At 39.6% G+C, this 24,357-nt stretch overlaps 1 protein-coding gene and 1 long non-coding RNA gene across 5 annotated transcripts in view; one reads left to right on the top strand and one right to left on the bottom strand.

Annotated features, from left to right (window-relative positions):
- The window catches only part of SEPTIN8 (septin 8), an 82,806-nt gene that overhangs the window by 2,017 nt on the left and 56,432 nt on the right, over positions 1–24,357 (top strand). The gene's annotated exons all lie outside the window — the stretch shown is intronic.
- The window catches only part of LOC131189976 (uncharacterized), a 31,830-nt gene continuing 16,887 nt past the window's right edge, over positions 9,415–24,357 (bottom strand). Inside the window, exons 3-4 of the long non-coding RNA XR_009153182.1 lie at positions 10,828–10,892; positions 9,415–10,258 (exon numbers count right to left, since the gene is read on the bottom strand). This is a non-coding gene — a long non-coding RNA (uncharacterized LOC131189976). The remainder of the gene's footprint in view (positions 10,259–10,827; positions 10,893–24,357) is intronic.

Raw genomic sequence — 24,357 nt, 5'->3', positions numbered from 1 at the left:
CTTTCGCCATTGCAAATCCTTAATTGTGTAAATGTTGGCATTCCAACAAGACAGAAGTAAGGAATGGCTTTCAAAGCCAACCTTGTGCACATCTCTGAGTGGTAAATTCAATTAAAGGTTGGATTCGCACATTCATAAAACACATAGCTAGACTGTGGCTGGCTGTGTTTGGGATCTCACATGGACAGAACGAGCATGTTCTGTATACTGACGTGTTTGTGTGTGAAAGAACACTCTTGTTGAGAATAATTGGAATATTATATACATATTGTACAGCTGCCTGCATATATTGAATACATTGTATAAGGAGTGAATACATCACTCTCAGTGGAAAACTTCGGTTAATGGAATTTGGCATTGCCTGTAAATTTGTATAGTTTCTGACTGCTCAGTTGAGTAATTACACGATTTCCTGCAGTGCCTTTTAACTTGTGCTGTTGCACCCAAGCATTTTCTCCTCCCATCTGGAGACATCTCTCTTTGACATCCCTTGGCAGTAGCTAATTGGAACTCTTGTGTCATTAAAAACATGCATTTTGGTTTATGGCAGCCACACAAATAGCAGCTTGGATTTGGCAAGTTGGCTTCTGCCTTTGGCAGTTGCTCAACATGCCAGTTCTTTAAATGAATTTTCTTTAACAAAATCTGGAAAACTCATCTTGAGATGAGGGAAAAACTACTGTGGGAATCAATTTTGACCTTAATACTGGTTGATTTGAATGTTAAAGCAGTGGCTTCTTGGACATCGTGCGATTAAGGATTGTATGGGTTCTTATTTATTTATTTATTTGTTTGTATCCTACCTTTTTTTAGTTTTTATAAATAACTCAAGATGGCAAACATATCTAATACTCTTTCCTCCACCTTTCCCCACAACAACAATCCTCAAGGTAAGTTGGGCTGAGAGAGAGTGACTGGCCCAAAGTCACCCATGACATACCTTTAACCATAAACATACTTTTAAGCCTTTGTTAAAAAGTTACGTCTTTCTGTTTTAATCATGTTTGCTTGTTCAGACATTGTTTTCCATGGCAGTTCTCCACTAGTTGTTGCTGAATTGCCTGCCTTAGATTGATAAGATCTATTAATGGAAACTGAATAGTATTGTGTACTGTGTGAGTTCTTGGGAGAAAAAAACTTTAATATTTTCTCTAGGGCGTTTGATATTCATATGGATTCGAAGGGTGTGGTGGCCCAAGGCAACTAAGAAAGATACCAAAACAAATTATGACTTTTAGTGAGTTGCAGCGTATGCTTGCATGTATCTAATGTATGCAAACAATGAACCAGCCAAACTGACAAACAGCAAGATGGTTTGAAGTGAGATTGATTGTGGGAAGGTAATCATACACAAAATATATTAAAGAAACAAATCGTGTGTCAATTGAAATGTCTCTTACTTTTAAAGCCTTACATTTTTAAAGCCTGTGATTTGGCTTCTATCTGATGTGATTCTAAAGGATTTGGAAAATCAGTTCAATTGTTTGGATGAGTCTGGAGAGAGAAAAAAGTCCTACTGAATTCTCAGATAGAAAAGGAGGCATCCAAGATAGGCTGTTCAATATGGAGAATGAAATTGTTGGTAAAAATAAATCTTTGCTCTTCAAGACTTCAATAATTTAGAGGCATATGGTCACTAGGGTTATATATATATGCAGGGCATCCCTGTGCCCGGTAACACATCCTTTTTCTAACTTGTCCTTTCAGCCATAAAAATGCAAGCCTAAAATTAGGGTGTTTAAAACTATTTTAAAAGAGGTTTTGCGTTTTTTTCTGAAGTTTGAAAAAGAAAAATGTGTTTGTTGTTGGTAATATCTCTCATTTATAGAATTTATCAATATACTAAAAAAGAGTTTTGGATTTTGCAAGCCTGCAATATACGGTAGCTAAGATAATTATAGGGCTCAGGGGCTAGGACGTTGAGCTTGTCGATCGAAAGGTCGGCAGCTCGGCGGTTCAAATCCCTAGTGCTGCCGTGTAATGGGGTGAGCTCCCGTTACTTGTCCCAGCTTCTGCCAACCTAGCAGTTTCGAAAGCACGTAAAAATGCAAGTAGAAAAGATAGGGACCACCTTTGGTGGGAAGGTAACAGTGTTCTGTGCGCCTTTGGCGTTGAGTCATGCTGGCCACATGACCACGGAGACGTCTTCAGACAGCGCTGGCTCTTCGGCTTTGAAACGGAGATGAGCACCGCCCCCTAAAGTCAGGAATGACTAGCACGTATGTGCGAGGGGAACCTTTACCTTTACCTTAAGATAATTATTTTGCTAAGGCCAAAGATGAATCTGTTTTTGACAGATACCTGGAAATAGTTGTTCTGTATCCATATTTAATGGTTCTCTTTTTTGATAAAAAGGCAAGGAGGAGGATTTACAAGCCATTTGGTCAGATTCCCTTGAAAGATTTGTCTAAAATGATATGTCACAGGTATTAAAAAGACATTAGTTTTTAAATAAGAAAGGTAAAAATAGTATTTTTTTTACAGTTTTGTTTTGATGCCTTGAAATTTTGCTCACATGTTTGTGATATTTCTAGCTCAGAGGAAAATTATTTCCATACATATGTTAGAAGCACTTGAAGTTGAAAATCTAACAAAGAGATAAATTAAGTATTGCTTAGGTTGAGCTTGATTTTTTTAAAAAAAAGTCTAAAAGAATGTTTAGAACAGCTGAAGCATGCAGGTGGTATGCAGTATAATTATTCCCATATACTAAACTGTATAGATGATTGGTGGTGTTCCAAAACTTACCCTTTATATTGTTATGTTCTGATGGAATTTGAATAATGAACAACTTAAGGTAAAGATTCTAAATTAAATAATGCTTTACCTCAAACCAATTTCATGAATTAATATTTTCCATTCCAAATAATATGTGACTTTTCTCTCTTTTATCCTCACAAATATGTTTTCTTTTTGAATTTCCAAAGTTTTCTGAATAAGAATGTACAACTTGGGAAACTTTGGGGGAGAACACAGAACTAACTTGGGGACTTTTTTTCCAGCTTCTGTTGAAAGGACAGAGTAGCAAATGGGTTGATGGCATCTGGGTATTTAATTATAACATATTTTGACCTAAATCTCTGTGCAAAACCTGGAGACTCTAAAACTTGGTGCCTGTGGAGATTTGGGATTCCAGCAAGGACCTTCTCAAAAAATGAAGTACCCTGTTTGAAGATAATGGTCTTTCTTGATAATAGGTTAGTGATGGTAAATTATGAAAATGTGATTCTTCTGAAGTCTCTTTTACTGATGTAAACTATATGTATAATGTAGCCATAAAAATAGCATATGGTTATAGTAGTCTTTCTATCTGACCTGTGATCTGTGTTTTTCGAAGCACAGCAGGATATTTTGGATGCAACAATATCTTGCTGGCCTCCAGATAACATCAATACTAATTAGTGATGTGGCCAACTAATAATCTCTGTACATTCATGAAGCTCCCTAGCTGGTTTGAGGTAAAGCATGATTTTTAATGTCCTCTTCTTATTGGAGGGAGAAAACATTTTCTTTCTCATCTCTCCCTCCCTCCCTCTCCTTCCTTCCTTCTTTATGACTGTATGACTGTAACTTTGTGGCTTGTATCCTTATATTGTTTCCTGATTGCATATTTGTACGCTATGACTATCATTAAGTGTTGTACCTTATGATTCTTGATAATCATATCTTTTCTTTTATGTACACTGAGAGCATATGCACCAAAACAAATTCCTTGTGTATCCAATCACACTTGGCCAATTAAAAATTCTATTCTATTCTATTCTATTCTATTCTATTCTATTCTATTCTATTCTATTCTATTCTATTCTATTCTATTCTTCCTTCTTTCTTTCTCTCTCTGTCTCTCTCTGTCTCTCTCTTTCTTTCTTTCTTTCTTTCTCTCTTTCTTTCTTTCTCTCTTTCTTTCTTTCTCTCTTTTTTCTTTCTTTCTTTTTCCTGCTGTATACATATTCTAAAAAGAACTATGATTGCCTTCCTACATATGTTTGAAGGTCATGTTGATCTTTATGGTACTTTCAGCCGAACCAAACAAACGTAATATTATGCTGTACCTTTCATTGAAAGATTTGGAATCTTGAGTTTTCCCTTTGCTTGTGTGCCAAGAAAGTAAAAAATAATTTAAAAATATTTTTACTTATTTACAATTATTAAAATAAAGTTGAGAGAACAAAAGCACTCAGCCATAGGCCAAGGACCTTTGCTAAAAATATATACCGTATATACTCGAGTATAAGCCGAGTTTTTCAGCACATTTTTTGTGCTGAAAAACGTCCCCTCGGCTTATACTCGGGTCTATACGGCTTATACTCGAGTTTTTTTTTTTTTTAAGCCCCTCGGCTTATACTCGAGTATATACGGCTTATACTCGAGTTGTTTTTTTTTCTTTTTTTCACATTTTACCGGACTGAAGCCCTGCCGGTGCAGTGAGAGGGCGGGGAGCCAGCCTTCTCAGCTGAGGGAGGGAGGGTTTCAACCGTAGGTGCCTCATTTCCCACCCTCGGCTTATACTCGAGTCCCCAGTTTACCCCAGTTTTTGGGGTAAAATTGGGGACCTCGGCTTATACTCGGATCGGCTTATATTCGAGTATATACGGTATATATCCATAATTCTGCTATGGATAATTCAAGTAACCTCTTCCCAATTGAGGATTATTTTTGATTCTTGAGTAAACAGTGAAATTGTGAAGAAGTAGTGCACATAAAGTTCTGTAGATCTTATTCATACTTGTTCACAGTATTAAAAATTTCAGTCCTGGATTTAACATTCATGAATTCCTTCATTTCATTAGAATTGCTGATAAATCAAATATGATCTTTCCACCCATACTCAGTACCAAACTGTTCTTGGTTGTTTAACCCCTGTAGATGGATACAAGAAATTTCCAAAATAAGCACGTTAGGGCATTTAGTAGAAGATTTCATGATAACTTTGAGTTCATGTCATAGTAGATAGGAGGGTGATAATATTCCTTCCTCAGAAAGTGAAGTCTTTGCATAATGTGTCCCAAAGATGACAATTTGGTTATCTGTTCCTTGAGTGATTTGTTTTCTTGGTTAGCCATGGTATTCTCAAGAGACTTCTCAATATCAAAGTTCGGAAACATCAATACTCTTTCTATTTTGCTTATTCAAAGCCCAGATTTGCTTCTCAAAAGTGTCATAGGTAAAATCATTGCCTGCATGCTGCTGACCTTTGTAGGTATGAATATGTTATATCTGCTATTTATCTGTTAACAATTTATTATTTTCCTTTTTAATATGGAGAATATATGTTTACGATGCAGAATTGAACTTATTAGAAAATAAAGCTCTTTGAGTTTAATAGGACTTTTTCGCAAACATATTTAGCATTGCAGAACATGTGATGCTGGAAACCTCAATTTCTCAGTTTGAATGAGGTTGAAAACCTCAATTTACCAATTTAAATTTACTGAAAACTCCTTAGCTGACCACAGTGTACTGAAGAAAAAGAGAGAGAGAGAGAGAGAGAGAGAGAGAGAGAGAGAGTGTACATGAAGGGAAAATGTCTTGAGTTCTAAGAAATAGTTTTCTATGCTATTTATTATACTCTTGTAAGGAAGTTTTCATGGGGTACTCTTGAGTCTCTCAAGCATTAAGAATGCTGTTGAAACACACAGTAAATTCTCAAAATAATAGGTCCTTTAGCAGTTCTGTGCGACCTAGAAAATAGCAATGTATGATGTCCTGAAGAGCAAAGGATGAGTCATACCTTAAACATTCAGTTGTAAATATCCAGTGTGAATTACCTGCTCTTTAGTAACAGCATGGAACTATGCATTGCAAGCACTGAAAATAAATATAGTTATTTTTTTAAAAAAAGAAAATCGCTCTCCTGTAGTGTTTAATCTCAGCTTGACCCTTTCTCTTTTTCTTTGAAGTTTTAGAAAATCTTGTAAAAAATTATCTTACTTGAGCATATATATATATATATATATATATATATATATATATATATGTCTTTGGTTGTTCGGGTTTTCTCCCGTGTAAAATTGGAAATATCTTGGCAACGTTTCGACGAAGTCTCATTCGTCATCTTCAGGCTTCAGCTTCGTGCTTCTGGGAGCAATGTGTGATCGCAGCTGTTTCTTCCTTTTAACTGCTAGTGGGGGTTTGAACTGATTGGGTGGGAGCTTGGCTGTGCTCTGATTGGATGGAGGTTTTTTTGTGCTCTGATTGGCTGGGGGTGTGTCCTGTTTGGGTGGGGGCTTGGTTGTGCTCAATTTAGTCTGTGTTGCAGGGGGATTTGAGCTGGTGAGCTGCATAGCTGTTGTTTGGCTTTGTGGTGGTACTACATCTTCATAGTGGGTGTCAGTCTGCTGCATGTATGGATTGGAGGGGTTTGAAATGGCTAATGTTGCAGCTGCGGTCTGGCTTCTGGTCCTTGGTTGTGCTTCATGATCAGTGTGGGTTTGGGTCTGCTTTCTGGGTGGATGTGCGGTGGTGACATCCTGTGTGGACCTCGTGAGTGTGGGTCTGGTGTCATTTCTCGTGTTAGGGACTCGTTTGTCAATAAGGGCGGGTTTCCAAATGGCTGGTAGGTGGGAGGTATCATCTCATTTGTTCATGCTGTGTGGGCGTTTTTCTATCTCAATGGCTTCTCTGATTCGGAGAAAACCCGAACAACCAAAGACCTACATACAAACACCCGTGAAAACCTCAGAAAACAAATATATATATATATATATATATATATATATATATATATATATATATATATATATATATATATATGGCTGATGTAACTCCCAAAGGTGCTTTTTCAAAAGGCAACTGGACTTTGTTTTGGATGAGTTCTAACTCATCCAAGAAACTTTTTCAGTCAGAACTGAAGAAGCTTCTTGGATGAGATGTGAAACATCTTCAAGGAAAAACAAAGTCCAGTTGCCTTTTGAAAAAGCACCTTTGGGACAACCATGACCTATATGACTGAGAATATCGATGGACATTTTGCTGGTGTAACTGGATTATTGACATTCTGTAAAAAAACAATTGAGTTCAGATTCTATTGGCTTAGTGTCCACAGGTAGTCCTCGATTTACAATCATTTGTTTAGTGACTATTTTGAAGTTACAAAGGCACCGAAAAAAATGACTTATGACCAATCTTCACATGTATGGCCATTGCAGCATTCCCGAGGTCATGTGATCAAAATTCGGATATTTGGCAACCGGCATGCATTTATGATGGTTGCAGTGTTCCAGGGTCATCACCTTCTGACAAGCAAAACAAGAGGGGAAGCCAGAGTCACTTAACAACTGTGACAAGAAAGGTTGTAAAATGGGGCAAAACTCACTTGTGATTGTAAGTCGGGGATTACCCGTATTTCCATTCCTTAGTGCTGTGATTGAACCTTGGAGCACATGACAAGGGAATCCTTTCTGGGCATCTGCTGTGTGGGATTTATGTAGAGTGGTTTTGTGTGGAAGGCTATCAAAACTTGTTCACTGGAAATGACCCTGTTATGCATACACAAAAGAGACTTCCTAAAGTGGGGGCCCTTGGTGAATATTTTGTCCTTTCTTGTTAACTATTGACCTGTCTGAAACATTTTAGATACAATAGGGTCAGAATAAGCATGTTGAGTGACTTGGGGAAGTTCCCATTGCTTCCAAATCTGTCATCTCCTTCCTACCATCCGCCCACCCTTTTGGCTGAATGCAAAAATATAAGTGAAGGAATTACAAGAAGTTGATAACTGATGTTGGATAATGTGAGAAGACAAGACTTTCTACACAGAACTTGAAAACATTAGGAACGGGTTGGGCTTAGCTAGCTGCATAATCATACTGTAAAGCTTCGAGATGACAACAAGCCCTTGGCAAATAAAGGAGTTAATTTTTTAAAAAGGTTCAACAATGTTACAAGCATCTGATACTGGAGTGTGAGAACTGGTTATATGCTACTGTGCTCTCATTTCATAACAGACAACAACCGTGAAATCTTCTGCAAGGGTTGGTGTGGGAAAATTGATGGGGTGTGATCTTTCTTCTTCTTTTGGTTGCCTTAGAACTGGCTTTTCATGTTTGTTACCTTATAAAAGATACAAGGAAGGAAGGGAAAGAGGAAAGGAAAGTCTAAAGCAGTTGAGAAAGCTGTAGGGTAGATTTTTCTCACCCTGGGATATATTTCTTTATTTAGTGCCTACATTATTTTTACTTTGGCTAACCAAAGCATGCTTGCATCTTTGTTGTTTTACTCTAGGAAATATCTTTATATAGGGACAGCATTCTTAGCAATGATAAAAAGCCGCTCATAACTGAAATAGACAGGTAAGGATTAAAACAGAAAGAAAAGTTTAGTACAATAGAAATAACTAGCTCTAGTTATTTCCTACTACCCAGGAAGGTATGGATGAATCAAAATGTTCCTGTGATCTTGGAATCATTTATTGTTACCGATACATTTCTGTACTAATGGTTACTTGTCTCTTTGTAGTTGTAACAAACCTTCTCAAAGAAGGTTAAACAATTGAAATAATTCAAATTATTAAACACCAGCTGGCCACAAAAACAATCATTTTAGGGCTTTTTAAACATGTCCTCTTACTTCTAAGAATGCATTGCACAGCCTAGGACTGTGATGGCAAACCTATAGCAGGGGTGCCGCAGGTGACACGCAGAGCCCTCTCTGTGGGCATATGAGCCATTGCCCCAGCTCATCTCCACTGCATGCGCCTCCCACCAACCAGCTGATTTTCGGGTCTCTGCCATGCATGCACAGGTGGGGGGGGCGTGGGGGACACACGTGCATGCGTGTGGGGGGCAGGGGGAGCGTGGGGAGGATCACACATGCATGCACGGGAGGGCAGGTGGGGGTGGCCGCCTACACATTGCATTATGGGTGCAGGCGCACACGTACTTTCGGCACCCAACATTAAAAAGGTTTGCCATCACTGGCCTAGGAGGAGCAGCTGCACAGAAGACCTAGTCTTGAGTTGCTATCAGAGAAGCTGCAGCAGCTGTGGGTGGACCCCCTCATGGAACTGAATAAGCTATGAGGATCATGCAGAAGAGGTCGCTCTCTAGATGAGTTGTATTCAAAGGGAGTGCAATGAGATACCAGTGAGATTAGCCTGGCTAAAATTGAGTGAGCTGAGGTTTCTGAGTCATATGCAAAGGTAGCCATAGATAGAAGAGTTGCAATAGTAATTTTTAGGGGTTACTACCACATGCATTACAATTTTAGGTTGTTTTTTTTTTAATGCAAATGGATGCAGATAATCTTTCAGCTGAAGCTGTTAGAAGGCATTCCTAGCTTCTCTGTCAGTTTGGGATTCTAAAATCAGGTCCAAATCCAGAAGCACCTGCAATTTGCTCTTCTGGAGGATTGTAATTGATTCTAGAGCAGGAACACGCTTAGAGCAATGACCTTTTCTTTCTCTCCCACGGCAGCTCCATCTTCTTTGCATTCACCTTCCCTGCAGTTAGTGCTGGTCTGCTGTCAAGGTGAACATGTCCCTATCTCATTTGACACCACGTCCAAGCAGTCTCTGAAAATTGGACATGATTGAACGGAAGGAAAATAAACCTTCGTTGGAAGGAGAATGCAAGTGTATCTTGATGTATTCCTTTATCAAACACCACAGCCATAGGCAGCAGTCAGGAACGCTAGATTAGTCAACGAGGAAAGGAAACTATTGTTTTACTTTGCAGTGGAGTGTGAGTAAGTGGCAGATGTAGGGTTGTGGAAGGAGGCAGGGGGCGGGATGAGCCTGTTGTTTTGAGATAGGCTGCCCGAGTTTCATCAGAAATGTCAGACAGAAGCAGATGTGGGAAACCAGATTAGACGGCTATACTTGAACAATATGAAAATGTTTTTCCAGATACCAGTAATAAGAAAATCACCAAATTCCCTTGTGAAAAACTGGACTTCTAAAAAACAGTACTAACACATATTTTTCAACAAATCTGCATTTTGTTCCTCCACCAACTATTTTAAGTATTTTAAGCAATCATAATCATAGAGCAAATGAAAAAATATAACATTCCTCAACCTGGTACCAATAGGCAGGCTGGGGAAGATATATTTTCAAGTCATTTTATGGGCTATGGGACTGTCTCTAAAAGGAACTTTCACTGCCTATTCTTCTATCCACCAACCGATCAAAGAGCTCTTTACGTCATTCTGTAAGACAGAGTTTAAAAAACCCAGCAATTTTATGTTGTGCAGTCTGGCAGGAGAATTCTGGGAATGGAAGTCCACATATCCTAAGAATTGCAGAGGCTGAGAAACAGTGCTGTAAGACAAGAAAGTCTACCGTCAGAAAAAACAGCAGCATCTACTCCAGGTTAAACAAAATAATTCAGATCAAATTCTATCCTCTCTTAATCCACATACAGTCATCCAAAACGTTGGGTCAGGTTTCAAAAATGATGCAGAATATAGAATGCTGCCCCATCAGATTTGTTGTTGCATGTATGGGTGGCAGTTTAGGGACCCAACTCATTCCACTCTTGTGCTTAAAAGGACTGCTTAACCTTGTTCCAATTCAGTGGGATTCAGATTATTTCATGGCTCTGCTGACACCTCAATTTTATGACTCCAGAAAAGAGAAAAAAGAACACCGGACAACACTAGTTTTCAATGCAGGAATTCCCCCAGCCACCTACTGTATTTGAAGAAAACGTGAAATTATATGAATCCCTACCATTATCTTCAAGTGGGCAGATACAAGTGAAACCAATTAGGCCTCCATTGCTGTATGCAGCCATATTTCTTTTGACACCCATTGGGTTTCGGGAGGGCTTAAACATGCAGCTGGAAACCAAGAAACAAAAGAATGAGAGACATTTCCTCCAGAATGACCTTAAAGCATGGGAGAGTTCACAATTTCAGCAGGACAAAGATTTCATTCCCCAAATGAGAATACCCTGGAAAATAAAAGAAAAAAACAACCTTAGAAAGGGTCAGATTAGTAATGCTGACAAGCCCCTGCTCAAGAAATATCAAAGAAGGTATCCTCAACCTGCACTGTAAGACCTAGACCTCCTTAGTGCTGGAAAAAAAATCATACTAACACATCACACAAACCTGAAATCTAGGACCTCAAATCGAAGAGCCCTGGTTTGGCTTGCCATTAGATGAGACAAATTCCTGGGAATATAATGTTTAAGCCCCAGGCCTTCAGTGGAACACCTTTTCTTCAAGGAATGCATTTGTGAGATTCATCCTTATGGAAACTATGGGGTGGTTCAGGCCAAAAAGGAAAACATACTTCCAAGCTGAGCAGGAAGTTAAAGTCTTCCCAGCTCAATTTTTAAAATCTATCCAGTCTTGGCCGCCATGGTTAATGACAAAGAATTGAAGGACCCGTTGCCCAAAATACCTACAGGATCCCTTGTTTATGTAGATTTTCAGTTATCCAGGTCATAGTTATCTCAACAGTGCATTTTCAAAGGACAACTGGACTTAAGACGTTTCGCTTCTTATCCAAGCAGCTTCTTCAGTTCACTGTTCCATGAGAACTGAAGAAACCTCTTGGATAAGAAGCGAAACCTCTTCCAAGAAAAACAAAGAAAGCCTAGTTGCCTTCCAAAAGTTGTAAAAGCATATTTGGTTATTGGTACAGCATCTCTTCTCTATCTACTACATTTTACATTTGTGCAAAAGGGTCCCTGTATCCTGTGATAAGCAATATTTTTCAGGTCAAAGGCTGCAATTCAGCCTCCCAATTGGTTGGTAAGAGTGCAGAAAATCCTCCAATGAGGGAAGGGACAGTGTCCTATCAAAATTTGGTGGGAGATGTTATGAGCAGGAACAGGACTGTACCCGAGTGCATTAATCTAAAAATCTAAAAACCACGCCATTCAGATTCTATTATTTTGCTGCTGAATTTTCACAGCATGATTGCAAAATCTGTTTATTCAAATTGTGTGGCACATGTAAGTACAAACAGTTCTGCATAAGAAATAGCTGTGCTCTGCTTTTTAAGTTTTTATACACTAGCTGCAAGGGGTCCCAAAGCTTTATTTAATCAGAAGAGTGACTATTCAAGGGCCACAAACTCGGTGCTCAGTGAATCTTTCAGATACTCCCAATTTATATAATCCAAATGGCCTCCATTAGACAGGTGGATCCATATTTCTTCTGTTGCTTGTTTTTATCCCTTGGATTCTAGTCATGTGGTTTTTCGTGTTTACTTTGCACAATTCGGACTATTGAAATATTCACAGAATGCCTAACCAAACAAACTGAAAGGCATATATCTGAGGAATTAAAAAATGAAATACTACTGCTGTTCAGATGAAGCTGATATGCATGTCAGTTCAGGGTCACCAGTCAGAGAGACTGATGGGGGTGTGGGGAAGGAGTAAAAAAATTTTCTCCCATGGTGACTATATCCTGTCTGAGCAGAAAATTCAGCAGAAGGGATAGTAGGAGGTGTTGTTTTTTTAAGTGAGTAAAGCAACGAGGTAGCAGTAAAAACAACAACTCCAAGAAGGCAAGCCAAACAAGCTGTGATCCTTAAGGGCACAAAGAAAACCTAAAGCAACAAGTTAATCAGAGGATTCGGAGAGATACAGAAACAATGATGTCTTCTGTTTTAACTTTGGCTACTGAAAAACTTTATTCTAAAGATCTCGGGACAACCACCATTCACTGATTCTGAGCAGCGCTGTTGATTTCAGCTTTAGAAGGCTTGTGAAAATATGGGCAAAGCCTTGCCTGCAACTTATTAACACATATGCACCTTTTCCTAGGATTGAACCTGCTGCAGAAAAGGTGTGGCTACTTTGGTGAAAGACAAGGGCTATGCTGTTGCTTGCATGCATTTTGAAGCAGTTTGTTTATTTATTTATCAGTCCAATTTATATGACCATCCATCTCAACAATGACTCTGGTGAACAGAATTAAAATGAAATACAAACAATTACAAACATTACAAAGTTAAAATATGAAGCAGTGGAGAAATATGAAATCCAAATTATCAACACAATCAAGAAACAGCTGTGTCTACACTAAAGCTTACCATATCTAAAGCTCAGGCACCCATTAGTCTTGTTCAGAATCAAGGGCTAATTGAGGCAACCACAGTTTAAGAGGTAATAGTTATTCCCATTAAAATTCCCTGCAATATGATCATTTTGCAACTTCCAATATACTGATATTAAACTTGGCCACCACTATTGGTCCCTTAACTCAGATTTAAAATCTAAATGTGCAAATCATGAGCTTATAGAGATCCACTCTTTTCTGATCCCTGTGCTGGAGCCTGGACTCATGGTTTCAGGAAACATCTAAAGAGGGGTCTCCAACTGCCAGGCTATGGCCTGGTACCAGGCTGTGGCCCGTTGGGAACCGGGCTGCAAAAGCAACAGGCGAGTGCACAAGCACTTGTTTTGTGCAAGCAGCACATGTGCACACAAAACCATCCTCTCTCCGCCCCGCCCCGCCCCCGCCCCCACCATTGGTCCACAGAGCTGGAAAGGTTGGAGACCGCTGATCTAAAGTCTTCCCTATATCCTAATCCTCCAATGATGCAAATGGTTCAGAATGTGGCACTGAAGGTAACTTGGGAGGTTTCTTATTATTATTTTTTTATTTGCATTTATATCCCGCCCTTCTCCGAAGACTCAGGGCGGCTTACACTATGTTAGCAATAGTCTTCATCCTATTTGTATATTTATATACAAAGTCAACTTATTGCCCCCAACAATCTGGGTCCTCATTTTACCTACCTTATAAAGGATGGAAGGCTGAGTCAACCTTGGGCCTGGTGGGACTAGAACCTGCAGTAATTGCAAGCAGCTGCTGTTAATAACAGACTGTCTTAGCAGTCTGAGCCACAGAGACCTATTATGCCTATCTGACCCCTCTTCCCTGGTGGTCTTGGTAGACCACACATTAAACATGATCCATCAATGTGCCCTACCTGCCAAAGTAGCCAATGCAGTTTTGGGCTGCATCAACAGAGGTACAGTGCCAAGATATGCGCCCAATGGTCACATGATCTTTCTGGTGTTGATGCATATTTCCCCATTGCAGAAAAGAACTTCAGTGAATCTAGTCAAACAGATTTTTTTTTAAAAAAACAAAAAACTACAGGTAGTTCTCAATTTACAACCAAAACTAGGACTGGAAATTCAGAGTCAAAAATTATTCTGGTTGTAAGTTGAGGCACTCAGGTGACCTAATTTTTCCCGTGGCCATTAGGTGCAATCATTAAGCAAATCATATGGTTTTTTTGCAAATAACAAAGTTGTTAAATAAACCTGTTCTTACAAATGAGTGGTTTTTTTTTTTCTTTATCAGTTCAGAATTGTTTCTTTGTGTATCTGGTGTTTTGGGTTTCTCTCTTAAATTCTACACTCATTTCCTTTGCACTACATTATCTTTCTGGAAAGAAAAATCTTTCAGAAAGATTTTTTGAGGGAAACAAAAGCTGTGGTAGAGAACAAAGTTCAAAAAGTGCTTCTACACTGCTTAGCTCTTTGAATTCTTACATGGTCTGTTCCCATGTCTCTTTGGTATTTCAGCTCCATTTCTGTTTTAGTTGAGGAAACAGTAATAAATCAAGGAGGTTCTTTGTTTCCATATACCCAAATGTATGGCTAAATCTATAGGAAAGCCGAAGCTATAATTTGATCTTGGTGAGTTATATTATTTTGTCCAACATTATAGTCAGGTATATTGTGGCCTTGCATTCACACCTACTAAAGCTATTAAGTTAATCCAGAATAAAAGAAAGGACAAGGGTGTGAGCATGCAATCAATTTTTTGCCAGGGGTGTGGGTGTATAATGGGCTGGGTAACCTGGAGAAGGCTTGTTTCTAGACGACGTAGTTATTTCACAACTGAAGTTTTTGCTAACTGCAGTACCGTGTGGCTTGATGGCAATTAAGATGTGAGGAATTAAGCAATCTTTAGGCAAAGGTAAGCGATGTATTTGCATTAAGAACAAATTCAAGATTAGTCTTTAATATATGCAGGGGATTAAATGTGACACATGCCTTTATAAAGCAGAAAATGTGCCTTTTATAGAAGGCAGTGCAATGCCATTATATTGTCGTTAGCTCTTTTCCAAGGATGCTAAGGATAACTCACTTTATTCTCAGGTTTATTGGAATGTGACCTGTTACACCACTAGAGGTAGTCCTCAGCTTCTGACCACAATGGAGACCAGAACTTCTGTTGCTAAGTTATGCAGTTGTTAAGTGAATTACTCCTGATTTTGACTTTTTGTCACTGTCATTAAGTGAATTGTGTGGTTGTTGAATAAATCCAGCTTCCTCCTGGATTGACTTTGCTTGTCAGAAGCCCCCTGGAAAGGTGGCAGATGATGATCACATGACCCTGGGGCACTGCAACCTTGCTAAGCCTGAATTTTGATCAGATGACCATGGGGATGCTGCAGTGATCGTAAGTCCAAGGACCTGTCATAAATCTTTTTTTTCAATACTCATAACTTCAAATGATTTTTAAAGGAATGGTCTTAAATTGAGGACTACCTCTATAGAACATCCCAGTAGAAATAGTCACAGCAGAGGAATATTGGCTTTCTTTGTAAATAAGTACATACATCATTTTTATTCATTTAAATTTCATATTTCCAAAACAGCCATCTCCCTCAGACAGTGTACTCTAACAAGATGCGTTCAGTTTCAGGTTCACGTATTAGGTGAAGCCAGTTTAACCAGAATTGTAAACTGTGGTGAATGGCTTAGAGCAGGGGTGTCAAACTGGGAGCCCATGGGCTGGATGCGTCACATGCAGGCCACGCCCACCCCAGCTCCGCAAATGGGTGAAACGTCACATGATGGCAATGTGACTTGGTGAGTTTGACACCCGTGGCTTAGAGTGATACTCACGCTGCAAGTGTAACTTCAACAAACTAAGGCTTAAACAGAGCATGGAGTAACTTATTGTTGTGTCTGCGCCCCCCGAGCCGGGCCCCCTGCCAGAAGTGACTCAGAAAGTGAGGGAGAAGGGCCATCAGGACTTACCTCTGGAGCACCAGCTCCTCTGGCTCAGCTCCAGGAGCCAGAGGCAGGCCAGGTGGAAGAGATAACGAGGCGTCCGTCTTCTGACTCTCCCCCCCAGGCCACGCCTCCAGACCCGGCTGATGGCAATCAGGCCTGGCTAGATCCCAGGTTTCGGAGATACGAGAGGCAGCTACCACAAAGGAAGGGGTGGGGCAGGCCTAGAGAGTGCTGAGTCACAGAGACCCCACAGAGTATAAAAGCAGCCCTGGCTGCTCTTCTATTCCATGACGAGCAAAAATTGAGCTGAACTATTTGACTCGTGGAGAATTGAGCTGAACATTCGCCCTGGATTGCTGACTTCCTGGTTGCCCGGCAACCCCAAGATAAGGGAGACTTTGGCAGGCAGCTGCAGATTCCCTGCCAGGACTGATAGCAGCCATGAACTCAATTACTGGCTCGTTTAGCCAGCTTGCGTGGCTAAGGCCGGGAGGGGACAGAACACTTATTCTATGATATAAATCTATCTATGTGTATTACACAAAACCACTCTTTAGGAATGCAAGAATGAGTTTTGGGATCATGAGTTTTGTATCCTTCCTATCTTTTGCTGTGAGGACCTAGAAAACATATTCTGTTTAAGTCAGCCCAGTTTATTCTGTTCAGTGAGGCCAAGAGCTTTACTAGTGTTGCTTCTGGGTAATAGGGTTGGAAATGTGTTTGTTTAGATTTAGACAGAAGTAGCAATTGCTAATAATTGTATAATTAAATATGGCAAAGAAAGTCTCCAGTCTTTATGCCAGATGAGCAATGGGGGCTGGAGAAGATGGTATGATCTTAAATGAACATTTATTGCATGCAAACAAGTTTTTCGAAGCATGGGTATAACTTCATGACTAGAAAAATATGATGGATTTGGGAGGGCCTTATGACACTTTTAGCACTTTTATCCATTGAGAATTGGTATAAGAGTGGTTTCGATTAATTTCATAATGCTTCATTTTGTCATTTGAACAACAAATAGTATAAACCAGGGGCCTCCAACCTTGTCAACTTTAAAACTTGTGGACTTCAACTCCCAGAATTCCTCAGCCAGTGTTGCTGTGGCAGTTGAAGTTCACAAGTCTTAAAGTTGACAAGGTTGGAGACCCCTGGTATAAATGGTCTCCTGTCCATGTTGTGTCTCATAGTGATGGAATTTTGATTCCTTAAAAGATTTAACCTGTGGGTTAGCAATTGTGTTGCCTGGAATGTTTTTTAAAAAAATATTTTCAGAAAAGATGAAAGAATTGATCTGTTTCGAATAAAAGTTTAAGCATTGTGATGGCACAGTTGACTACTCTGAGGAACTGTGTAATGAATACGTGATTAACCTAATTTGAAAATTTTATGTCATTTTGAAACATTTATGGATTAAACAGAAGAAAATCATCAAGCTGCAATTTTTTTTTCCTTGTGGGGAAATTATAGAAATTGTTTTACAAGCTAATAAACGTGGACATGAAAGTTTCTTATAATTGTTTATGTTGTACAAAAGATCATAACATTGCCCTGCCTTTGTATGATACTTTGGAACATCTGTCATTCTTTGTCACTTACAAAGCCATCCACATTTAGAGAAGTTTTATAATTCAATCTTCTTGGAATGCTAGTATTTTTAGAATGCATATGGGAAATAATACATGTACATGTTTTGCCTGTGAATGTTTATCTTCCTGTAGAGAACATATGGGTAAACTTATGCATTCTCATTTAACAGTGGATTTCCTGCTGTAATTTTGCCAGAATGTATAATGAATAAGCAATTAAACATGAAGAACCCAATTGGATTTCTCCAAGTTTCTTATTTGTATCTTGGGAAAACAACCTAATATGAAGAAAAAAACTTGGCCTTTTTTTATAAGTGTGAACATGGCAATTGTTTCTAATTTTTCAGTGTGGTAGAAAGGGACATCCAGTTAGTCTCTTGGTCATATTGGCAACTTTTGTGAAGCGCTGAGTCACGTTTAGTTTTGTGACATATCTTGACAGCTTCCTATCAATTGAGTCAGGCAGGAAAAAAATCCCAAAATATTGCTGATATGTGACTTATCACATGACTTAAGAGTGACTTAAGAGTCATTCGCCGTTAATTCATACTCCCTTGTATGTTTATTGTATTGTCACACTTTATCCCAATTGACCTAGATATTATAGGGAGGCAATTTTTAACTGAGTCATTACCAGAGTTTTTTAGCAGATAGAATTAGCCCTGAAAATTGGCAGCAGGTGAGGAGAAAATTGTTGCGATAGTTAATTCACAAATTGATAAAGGCTGTTTTTATAAAGGGTCAGTTTGAAGCTCTTCTGTTTCCGGTGCATAGACCTGCCCACCTTATCAATTAATATGAAGGCTGTTAGAAAGAAACTAAAAAAAAAGAATTTAGAATTTAAAATTTATTGGCCAAGTGTGATTGGACACACAAGGAATTTGTCTTAGTGCATATGCTCTCAGTGCACATAAAAGAAAAGATACCTTCATCAAGGTACAACATTTATAACACAAATGATGGTCATAGGGTACAATTTAACACTTAATGATACAACACTTAATAATAATCATAGGGTACAATAAGGAATCAGAAACAATCAATATAAATATAAATCATAAGGATTACCAGCAACAAAGTTACAGTCATAAGTGGAAAGAGATTGGTGATGGGAACGATGAGAAGATTAATAGTAGTGCAGATTTAGTAAATAGTTTCATAGTGTTGAGGGAATTTTTTGTTTAGTAGAGTGATGGCCTTCGGGAAAAAACTGTTCTTGTGTCTAGTTGTTCTAGTGTGCAGTGCTCTATAGCCTTGTTTTGAGGATAGGAATTGAAACAATTTATGTCCAGGATGTGAGGGATCTGTAAATATTTTCATGGCCCTCTTCTTGATTCGTGCAGTATACAGGTCCTCAATGGGAAGGCAGGTTGGTAGCAATTATTTTTTCTGCAGTTCTAATTATCCTCTGAAGTCTGTGTCTGTCTTGTTGGGTTGCAGAACCAAACCAGACAGTTATAGAGGTGCAAATGACAGACTCAATAATTCCTCTGTAGAATTGGATCAGCAGCTCCCTGGGCAGTTTGAGCTTTCTGAGTTGGCGCAGAAAGAACATTCTTTATTGTCCTTTTTTGATGATGTTTTTGATGTTAGCTGTCCATTTTAGATCTTGCGATATGATAGAACCTAGAAATTTGAAGGTTTCTACTGTTGGTATTAGGGACGCGGTGGCTCAGGGGCTAGGACTTTGAGCTTGTTGATCGAAAGGTCGGCAGATCAGCGGTTCGAATCCCTAGTGCTGTTGTGTAACGGGGTGAGCTCCCGTTACTTGTCCCAGCTTCTGCCAACCTAGCAGTTTCGAAAGCATGTAAAAATGCAAGTAGAAAAAATAGGGACCACCTTTGGTGGGAAGGTAACAGCGTTCCATGCGCCTTTGGCATTGAGTCATGCTGGCCACATGACCACGGAGACGTCTTCGGACAGCGCTGGCTCTTCAGCTTTGAAACGGAGATGGGCACCGCCCCCTAGAGTCGGCAACGACTAGCATGTATGTGCGAGGGGAACCTTTACCTTTACCTTTACTGTTGGTATTGTGAGAGGTGGAAGTATGGAAGAAAGTCTACCACCATTTCTACGGTTTTGAGTGTGTTCAGTTCCAGATTGTTTCAGTCACACCACAAGACTAGTCGTTTGACCTCTCGTCTGTATGCAGATTCGTCAATTCATCAAAAGTATTTCTACTTGAATAAATAAGGAGATTAATACCCTGTTTCCCTGAAAATAAGACTTCCCCAGATAATAAGACCAATCAGGCTTTTGAGCGCATGTGCTAAAATAAGCCCTCCCCCAAAAATAAGCCCACCCTGAAAACATTTAACCACATGCACAGCCGGTCCCCTCCATTTCCTCTGGTTGCTTGCTGCACAAACAACACGAGGTGAATAGGCGAGGCTGGAGTGGGGGAAAGAAGGGGGGCAACATGCTCCACACATTCCACATGCCCTTGCCTAACGGCCGCTCCCATAACCCTAGCCACCTCACCCCTTCTATCACACTACTGGCCACTGCAAAAGCCATTGCAAAGAATAGGGAGGCGGCAGCAGTGATGGGACATCCAGTTGCAGCAGTGTGGCTGGGCCGACGGCATAGTGCAGAGTCCTGGAAAGCATGGCTGGAAGCGCGTGCACGGCCTCAGGGGTGAACAGCTGACGAGCAGCTGTGTCAACAGCAGCCATGAGGTGACCACACTCGTCGCCTCCTGCACCCCAAAATAATAAGACCTCCCTGAAAATAAGGCCAGGTGCTTATTTTGAGGGTCAAAAGAAAATAAGACCCTGTCTTATTTTTCGGAAAACATGGTAGATTCTAAATGGAAAATAGTTCAGAAGCTGGAATTTTTATAATTCCATCCCTTAGCTTAGTCCATCGTCCAAGAGAAGACTCTTGAGACTCTTGCTTGGAAGGAATTATTTTCAGTTTGAGTCAACAAAGGCAGTTTCTTAGGAAAAGGCTATAGGGTTATTATCTTGGTGCTTCCCCAACAGTTGGAGGGTGAGAAGGGATAGAAAGAAGCCAGACAACGTATGCAGCTGATGAGTGAAGGGAGTTCTCTTGACTACTATGTAAACACAATGCAATCTGTAATTACAAGACTTTATGTATATAAAGTCTTTTATACAGGTAGTCCTTGAATGACTACAATTGGGATCTGAATTTCCACTGCTAAGGAAGGGGGGTTGTTAAGTGAGTCACACCCAATTTTATTACTCTTATTTTCCACAATTGTGAAGCGAATAACTGCAGTTGTTAATTGAATCATGGGGTCATTCAGCAAATCAGGCTTCCCCATTGACTTTCCTTGTTGGAAGCCAGCTGGGAGGGTTGCAAGAGGTGGTCATGTGACCATTGGACACAGAGGTTCTCATGCCGCTTTCCAAGCACCCAAAATTTTGATCGTGTAACTGTGGGGATGCTGGGATGGTTCTTTCGTAGAAAAAAAAATAAACTTTATACTGTATTTTATTTTTTCTAATTAAAATATCTAAGGCCATTGTTTGTCTCCTTCCCTCTGTCTGGAGCCTTCTTGAAACCGAATCTATGGCAAGCTGAGTATAAATCCTGTGCAAAGAAGATAAGAGGTTTTGCTTGAACTCTGAATTCCTATTTCTTCTCTAGGCATCATTTTGGTAATTTAACATTTGGGGATTTTACAAGACCCTGATGAAGAAGTTGGATTTATTCACTCTCTCGCTTATTGAAATAGGGGAAGGTGGTTTGTTTGTTTTTTAAATGGATCTTTTTGGGAGTTTTTCTCCTTTAGCTAAACCAGTTTGCTTGGTACATCAGAGAGCCTTCTGTATATTGACTAGGACAGTTTTACTGCCTGTGCATGGTAGACATTTCTCTGAAAGGTCAGAGAGTGTCATTGCTAACAGAGCATCTGCTTGGCTGAGCAAAAGCAAATTGCCTTTGTGTGTGATTCCAGTAGCATCGCTTTATGCTCTGCAGACAGCGGAGCATAAAGAATCTGTTGACTAAGTAGAGCAAAAGCTCTATGTTTTGGGGATGTAGGTTAGGGGAGAGCCTATGGCAGTGATGGCGAACCTTTTCGGCACTGAGTGCCAAAACCAGAATGTGTGTGCATGTGTGTGCATGTGCGCACACCAGAGAAACCCGAAGACCAGCTGGACAGAACGCACATGCCTGTTTTTTGGCTGTTTTCAGGCCTTTTTGGGGGACAAAAACAACCTTGAAAACGGCCCAGGAAATGGCCCGAAAAACAAGCCGAAAAATGGCCTGTTTTGGGGTCGTTTTCCAGGCTGTTTTCCAATGCTTTGGTGACTGTAAAGACCAGCTGGCTGGCACACCAGAAACCAGAGGAGCAGCTGGCAATGGTGTGTGTGCCCACAGAAAGGGCTCTGTGTGCCACAGGTTCACCAACTGGTCTATGGGTTAGGGAAAGGGCAGCAAAGTGATTTATTATGATCCCACTAATAGTAAAACTTGCTATTTGCTGTGTAATACATAGGTAGCTATGGTGGATAGCAGAAGATAACCCTCCCCAACCTACAGTGTTCCAGGTGCTTTTCCAGTTGGTACTATCATAGAAAATAGGTAGATGTTCAACACATAATGGAGGATATTAGATTGGGTGAGGTTGCCATAACCAGAGTGGGATATTAACACTGGTATATTTATCCAGTGTTAATGTGTTGGAGCAGGGGGAATGTTTAAGAAAATAAAAGCAAATTCAATGTAAAATGTCTGTTTATGTTTCAGTGAAGCCTTTTTTTTTAATGTTTCATGATGATATTGTGTATCGCTGTTGTGGGTTTAACCAAATCTTAATGCAAATCTATACACCATTTGGATCTCTGTATATATTTTGATTCTTAGGATTTGCTTGCTTCTTTTAAAAGCTACTATTTTTGAAATATTTTATATGTAGATTTTTTGTTTGGATGGTGTCTATAACTTTTATATAAATAAATATCTCACCTGACACCTTGCTTTCCCCATCTAAAAAAGCAGTAGGATTTATTTTGTGAGACCTGAAGTTATGGCAATACTTTGAACATTTTTCTGCTTCATTCTAACAAAATTACTGTGCAAAGATTCTTTGCTTCAGAACTGCACTGTCTACAAGTGAACAAACTGAGAAGAATATAAATCTTATCATGTTCTTCCTAAGTCACACAATCTGTCCAAGTTGGCTATTGCTCAATATAGATGCCATCTGGATTGTTTGCTTTTTGGAAGTAATTTTTTACTTGTTATTAACGAGGTAGCTGTTTGAACAGAATTTTTGGTGGCTTTATTCTATCTTTATAATTTGTGATAGATACTTGTTTGGTTAGGTGCAAAAATATTTTGTTTATGAACTAAGTGGAAATGAAGCAACTGGAATTAAGGAGAAATTTCCTAAGAGTGAGGACAATTAACCAGTGGAACAGCTTGCCTTCAGAAGTTGTGGGTGCTTCATCACTGGAGGTTTTTAAGAAGAGACTGGACAGCCACTTGTCTGAAATGGTACAGGGTCTCCTGCTTGAGCAAGGGGTTGGACTAGAAGACCTTCACGGTGTCTTCCAGCTCTGTTTTGAATTGAATTGAAGCTTCAGTTTTCCTTGAGTTTGATATAGTGAATTATTCCTAAATAAAGAGATGAGAATTTCTCCTTGACTATTTTAGATTGCTGAAGAGAAGCGTCCTTCCTTCGCAAAACAGCAACAACAGCAAAATATGCAAAACAGCAACAACAGCAAAAAAGTGTGATGTGTGATTTGTTCCACAACCAATTTTACCATTCCGTTTCACATATAAAACATTTTAGCCCTTGAGGTGATTTTACTATATCTTGAAAAACTAGAACTGGTCAGTGTTTGGTGTAATATTGTTGCACCTTTTAAAAACTGCCAGATTTTCTGCCTGCAGTTAATCATTAAGAATAAGTCATTGCAAAGTCATCTCTAGCTAACAAGTCTGCATTTAATAGGTGGATTACAGCTGACGGGAGTTGCTGAGGTCACATTTTGTGCATCGACAGAAAGCAGCACAGACACTAGACAGTACTGCTTTTTCTTTCTGTTGGTGTTCTGGAAAGCCTCAAATATTTGACCAACCAACATTAGACAAATGTGGATAGATGAGTATGTGGGGGTGGGATAAGGCCTGAAGGAAGTGTGACTACTTACTAAAAATGTTCACATGTGAAAAGCTTCAGACATTGGGAGTTGAATGTATCTGCAAGGCTCCCTTGTGTTTTAGCTGTTGAATAAGTATGATGGTAACTTTGGAATGTCATTGAGCAGTTTGCCAGTTGAGAAATATCAAAGGAGCATTGACTGCATGGCCACTACTATTTAGTATACTTACCGTATATACTCGAATATAAGCCGATCCGAGTATAAGCCGAGGTCCCCAATTTTACCCCAAAAACTGGGGTAAACTGGGGACTCGAGTATAAGCCGAGGGTGGGAAATGAGGCACCTACCGGTTGAAACCCTCCCTCCTCAGCTGAGAAGGCTGGCGGCTCCCCGCCCGCCTCTCACTGCACCGGCAGGGCTTCCGTCCGTAAAATGTGAAAAAGAAAAAACCTCGAGTATAAGCCGTATATACTCGAGTATAAGCCGAGGGGCTTAAAAAAAAACAAACTCGAGTATAAGCCGTATAGACCCGAGTATAAGCCGAGGGGACGTTTTTCAGCACAAAAAATGTGCTGAAAAACTCGGCTTATACTCGAGTATATACGGTAGTTGAATAAATGAATAATAGCTTGTTTTAAGGAATGTATGTGTCCAGAGTCACTTGTTGAAATGAGCAGCTGTCAAAATTAAATAAAAATAAACACTCCAAAACTTTATAGGAGCTGTATGCAGCAGTCATTCCTA

Source organism: Ahaetulla prasina, chromosome 2 (genome assembly GCF_028640845.1).
Source record: "Ahaetulla prasina isolate Xishuangbanna chromosome 2, ASM2864084v1, whole genome shotgun sequence".
Lineage (NCBI taxonomy): Eukaryota > Metazoa > Chordata > Lepidosauria > Squamata > Colubridae > Ahaetulla > Ahaetulla prasina.
The sequence above is the reverse complement of the archived record's forward strand: the minus strand, read 5'-3'. Positions and strand labels throughout refer to the sequence as shown.